Here is a 6,499-nt window from a genome sequence, read left to right on the forward strand (position 1 = left end):
GTGGTCTGGCTTTCAAGAGACTTGTAGGAAGTTGGGATAGTCCTCGTGGTTAAGTTTGTGAAACCACCAGCCTAGCTCATCTCTTACTAGCTGAGCTGACTGGGTTACTTTATCTCTCTGGATCTTTAATTCCTCATCTGCAAGACCAGATATCTCAAGGGATCCTTGAGGAGACTGAAAATTCTAATTTGTGTGAATCACTTAGAACATTCAGTTAGGGTTAGCTTTTGTTATCATACTTGTGTTGTATTTTGAGTGGAAACAGAGATGATTTTCATTTCATTGGGAAGGAAACTGAAACTAAATTCACTGTGACTGAAACTGAAAGTAAATTACCAAGCCTGTCACGTGTGCACGGAGAAACAAAAACCAAGTCTGTTTCCATTTCAAATCAAATATTGAGTAATGTAATAGAAGGTAACCATACAGGCTTTTGAAGCCAAACATTTAGAGGTTTGAATCTCAGTTCAGTCAGTATTGTTTTGTTCAGGCTAACTTTCTTTACCTGCCTGATATTGTTAACACATCTGGGAAATATGGGTGTTAATGTCTGTCTCACCTAGAGCATTTTAAGGATTAGATGACACGATGTTTATTAAGCACAGAAGAAAGAGCTAGAGAGAATCAATTAGAAATATCTAGCCTGTAAAGTCCCACGGACGGGGGAGCCTGGTAGGCTGCAGTCCTTGGGGTCGCTGGGAGTCGGACACGACTGAGTGACTTCCCTTTCACTTTTCACTTTCATACATTGGAGAAAGAAATGGCAACCCACTCCAGTGTTCTTGCCTGGAGAATCCCGGGGACAGGGGAGCCTTGTGGGTTGCTGTCTATGGGGTTGCACGGAGTCAGACACGGCTGAAGCGACTTAGCAGCAGCAGCACATTTAACATTGTGTACCAGGCACTGGGTTATATTTTGAAGTCACTAACTTACCTTGTTGTTTTATTGTAAAATCATATTTGACTGTTACAATCCTGTGGACTACAGCCCACCAGGCTCCACTGTCCATGGGATTTTCCAGGCAAGAATACTGTAGTGGGGAGCCATTTCCTCCTCCAAGGATCTTCCCAGCCCAGGAATCGAACTCACTTCTCCTACACTGGCAGGCAGATTCTTTACTACTGAGCCAACTTATCTTACAGCTGGTAAAACCTATGTCACATAGGGAGTGAGGGTTTGAACCAGGACTTAAACACCTGCAATACTGCTCAATAATTGATAATTACTATCAAATTATTTTATGATTTCTTCTTTAGTCTGTCCTATTCAAGGCAGTTTCTTTTATTCATTCATTTGCTCATTCAATCATTCATTCAGGGATTCATGATTCATTCGAGAATCATTCAGGGATTGTTTATTTCCTTCCTTTTTTTTTTTTTAATTTTATCTATTTTATTTTGGCTGTACTGGGTCTTCGTTGTTGCATGCAGGGTTTTTCTAGTTGCGGCGAGCGGGTCGGTGGCTACTGTCTAGTTATGGTGTGTGGGCTTTTCATTGCAGTGGCTTCTTCTGTTGTGGAGTACAGATTAGTTGCTTAAGAGCACGGGCTTAGTTGCTCCACAGCACATGTGATGTTCGCGGACATCAAACCTGAGAGATCAAACCTGTGTCCCCTGCATCGGCAGGCAGATTCTAAATGCCTGAGTAACAGCCAAATGTCACCGCCATTTTTCTTTAGCCAGGCACTTTTCCCTTTGAACACCTGCACGTCCCTAAGGTAGCCCCTGCTCCCAGACGTGCATCATCCTTGAAGCAACATCAAACAGCTACTGCCACACGTTAGACTATGGAATCCATTTAGCTACTTGAAGTCTTCATATTATTTCTCTGGTAAATCTTGTGTTGAGCATCTTCTGGATAAAGAAAAGTGCACAATTCACACATGTGCAGCTGAACAAATTTTGGATGCTCTGAACACATGTGTGTAACAACCGTCTTGATCAAGAGATAGAACTTTTCCCAGACCTTCAGACGTCCAGGACCTCCCCCCAGGGTCCTAAACCCTACCTCTGCCCCAAAGATAACCCTGTCCTGTTTTCTAAGACCACATCCTAGGTGAGCCTGCTTTTGGAGTTGTTATGAATGGAATCACGCCATACATACTCTTTTCTGTGTAGTTTCTTTCACTTGAGGTTATCTTTGTAGATTTATCCACTTGGTTGTGTCTAGAGTACTCTGTTCATTTTTGTAGCTGTCTAGGATTCCGTTGCTCGGATTTACCACAATCCACTTAATATATCACAAACCACGTCATCATTATGAGGAGCGTTTGGACTGTTTTCTCATTATGCTATGAATTTTCTTGTACTTGTCTTTCGGTCGACATCAGTATGCATGTGTGTTAGGTATACACCCAGGAGTGGGCTCGTTGGTTCATGCAATATGCACATGTTTCCCTTTAGTACTTATTTCCATAGAGTTTTCCAGAGTGCTGGACCTATTACACTCCAACCAGAATAATAGAAGGGTTCCCATTGTTCCTTATCTTCCTTCTCACTTGGTATCGTCATTGTAAAAGTTTTGTTTTGCCTGGTTTAATGTTAGCCATCTCAGTGGGTGTGGAGTGGTGTCTCATTGTGGTTTTAGTCCCCAGTTTCCTGATGACTAATGATGTTAAGCATCTTTTTAATATGTTTATTTGGAGACGGAAATGGCAACCCACTCTAGTATTCTTGCCTGGGAAATCCCATGGTCAGAGGAGCTTGGCGGGCTACAGTCCATGGGGTCATGAAAGAGTTGGATATGACTTAGCAACTAAATAACAACAACAACATGTTTGTTAGCTATTCGGTTATTCTGTTTTGTGAGGTGCCTGTTCAAATTCCTGGTTTTTTTGTGTGTTAGGTTTTCTGCATTTTTATTATTGATTCGTAGGAAGTCATGTACCATGTGCTTTCTTGGTTATATGTATTGCAAACTTATTTAACTCTTTGTCGTTCCTGTTCACTGATTTACTGGTTGTAATTTAGATCATCTGATGAGTGTCATTTCACTAATTTGCAGAGCCGTATTTGTGCATATGAGTATTTCAATAAACAAAACGGAATATGAAAGTGCTTCAGAATAAGAGTTCTTGAACTTTTAAGTTCTGTATGTGTGTGTGTGTGTGTGTGTGTGTGTGTGTGTGTGTGTTGGATTGTGTTTAGGAGTCTTAGGACCACCCACATGTTTGCTAATTGGCCACAAGGACTTGCAGGTCTTTGGAGCAGGTCACACTCACAGCTGAGGTTTATTCCAGGGAAGAGGTGCAGAGCAAGGACAACAAAGCAAAGAGGGACATCAGAGGAGTTTGGAGAGGTGGGCGCAGCTTCTGAGTCTTTCCCTTCTGGGCTGCACAGATAGATGTCCTTTTCCTCCCCCGCCCAAGACAGGTGTGAGAAAGCAGGTCAGGGATGCCTGAGGAGTCTCCCAGGTCTGCCTTGATGTTGCTGAGTTCAGTCCAAGCTCGCTCTGCTCACTGCACAACAGGCCACGTTGAGAGATGAGGTGGCATATTGAGAGAAGATGGCAAACTAATGTCTCAGAGTAACCACCTTTTCAGGGACTGGAGGCCACTTTCTTCTATAGAACAGAGAGCAGGAGGAGAGGAGGAAGGCAAGTAAAAAGGCCATTAATCTTACAAATATCCCTAGAATGCCAGCCTCAGAGAAAATGTGTATATTTCTTTTTTCTTACAGCCATCCACAGATGGACAGGGTCAGGGTGTTTCCCCGAACAAATGTACTTCGGTTTAACATTCAGGCAGAGGGGCAGGGTCCCCCGAGGGAGGCCATTATGGGTGGACAGCGTCGTATTAATGAACAAAAGCAACAGGAAGGATCTGACATGTAGTCAGATTTTGTTACAGTGACATGGTGCTGGGCTGGACCTGTAGACACATTCTCCTGTGTCCATCCTTAGCCGCCTAATCTCAGGACCCCACCTGGGAATGAGGCACCATGTTGATGGTTGTGCAAAGATACTCAGACAAAACAGAACCATCAGTGATTGATAAGAGAAGCAAGAAACTTTTTTTTTTTTAAGTTTCTAAGTTAATTTGTATTTTATCCATCATAGAGCAAAAATACTATTTTAAAAAATCTTTAATTTTATACTGGACTATAGTTGCTTAATGATGTTGTGTTAGTTTCACGTGTACAACAAAGTGATTCAGTTATACGCACACATGTATTAATATCTATTCTTTTTCAAATTCTTTTCCCATTCATGTTATTACGGAATACTGAGAAGAGTTGAGGGCATATTTCTAGGATTTGGGCAGTATCAATCATGGTTCTAGACTTCCCTGGAAAGATGCCAGGAGTAAGTATCTGCCTTTGCCGTGTTAACTTTCTTTTCACAGAGATCTATCTAAACTGTCCTTCTTAGCGGGAAAATCAACTCCACATAATAGCATGCCCTTCAAGGCCAGAAGCCCACAAATGTGCCCCAAAGAACTTTTATGAACCAGAAACTAATGGCTTATGTACTAGAGGGTTTACCTGTTTCTTGACAAAGCAGCTGCCTATAAACCTGGCCCAGTGTTTCTCAGAACCTTCAGCTACTTTTCTGGGATTGGGATTATAGAAGCACCACTCTCTTGGATTTATTTTGATATATTTTATTTTCCCAGTTCATTATTTATTTTGTGACATTTGGATTTATTGACGTAGGATTGTATGTGTCTTTTTTGTGTCCTTTATAGTCTGTGGTTCTTTCCTCTCTTGTGTTACTATTAATATTATGCTGATTTCATTTTCTTTTTATGCACTTGAATGGTCTACCTAGAAGCAAATCTGTTTAAACAGGTTTTCAAAAACCAATCTGTTCTTCAAAATAAAAGCTATTTTTTCATTTTATTAATTATTATTAATAATTACTGCATTTATGTTAGTTAATTCTCTCTGCTTTCCCCCTATTAACAGAATGACTAGAATATTTCATATTTAATGTTTTCCTGATTGATGCTGCGTTGAAGACTCTGGCTTTTTATTTTTTTCTGATTTATACATCTCATAAAATTTTATTTCTTATTCATTTTTCTTTTTTGTTTTTTAAATTATGAAAGTATATCACATTTACAAGAGGCTTGGAAAATATAGAACAAAGGTACATTTAGTTCCACTATATATTACAATTATTAAGTGGATAAATTAAGATTTTTAGTTGGAGTTTCAATATCAAACTGTCAAAAATTAACAACAGAATGATATACAGCAATGTAGGATATAGTAGACCTGAAAAACACCATGAACCAATTCAGCATAATTAAGATTTATACAATTTTCACACAACTGTAAGATACAAATTCTTTTTTTTTTTTTTTAAGATACAAATTCTATTCTGGTTCCCATAAACTGCCGCTGCTGCTGCTGCTGCTGCTAAGTCGCTTCAGTCGTAACCGACTCTGTGCAACCCCATAGATGGCAGCCCACTAGGCTCCCCTGTCCCTGGGATTCTCCAGGCAAGAACACTGGAGTGGGTTGCCATTTCCTTCTCCAGTGCATGAAAGTGAAAAGTGAAAGTAAAGTTGCTCAGTCGTGTCCGACTCCTAGCAACCCCATGGACCGCAGCCTACCAGGCCCCTCCGTCCACGGGATTTTCCAGGCAAGAGTACTGGAGTGGGGTGCCAGTGCCTTCTCCGTCCCATAAACTAGGAGACACTAAAACTTATCCAGGGACATAAAACAAGGTGCAAAATTTCTTGGTCTAAAGATATTGAAGTCACAGAAGAAGCCATAAAATCATCTGACTATTTAAATGAATAAGGCCATGCTATTTGTTTACTCTGGAGTAGGAAATGGCAACCCACTCCAGTATTCCTACCCAGAGAATCCCATGGACAGAGAGATTGAGAGAGAATCCCATGGACAGAGCCTGGTGGGCTACAGTCCATAGGGCGGCAGAATCCAACAGCACTGAAGTGACTGAGCATATTGGTTTATTCAAAGCCCTCTGAGGTGTCTTCCCAGCTCCCAGCTTCTCTACAGTCACGGGACAGGTCACTGCAGGCAAGTGTATTCAGTCAAACATCCACCCAAGCTGGATCCATCATTCTCTGTCCTAGGCATTTGAAATTGAGCTAAACAATAAGACAGATTTTTTTCCCTTTATCAATGAAGACATTGTGTCTCCGGTCTTCAACACAAGGTTACCACTGACTGAGCCCAGATCCTACAGTGTCACTGAGGTCACAGTCTCCTGGTAGGAAAGTGGAGAGGAAAACCGGAGTGAAGAGCAGATATGACGGGGTCGGGGCGGGTGGGGGGCGGCGGCGGGTCATGGGAAAGAGGTAACAGAGAGGTTCTCTGGAGGATGCACTACAGTCCTGAAGAACAGAAAGAACTTTGTACTTTTCCTGTTTTCTTATCCTCCACACTCTTGACAACCTGCTCTCAAAGTCCAAAAGTCAAATTGTTCATACAGAACTAAAAATATCTTAATCTCAGAATTATTCCTTCCCTATTAACCCATACTTCACATGAAATAGCTCATACTTATTAAAAAGGGGTTTGCTTTC

Source organism: Bos indicus x Bos taurus, chromosome 11, assembly GCF_003369695.1.
Source record: "Bos indicus x Bos taurus breed Angus x Brahman F1 hybrid chromosome 11, Bos_hybrid_MaternalHap_v2.0, whole genome shotgun sequence".
In the NCBI taxonomy this organism is placed as follows: Eukaryota; Metazoa; Chordata; class Mammalia; order Artiodactyla; family Bovidae; genus Bos; species Bos indicus x Bos taurus.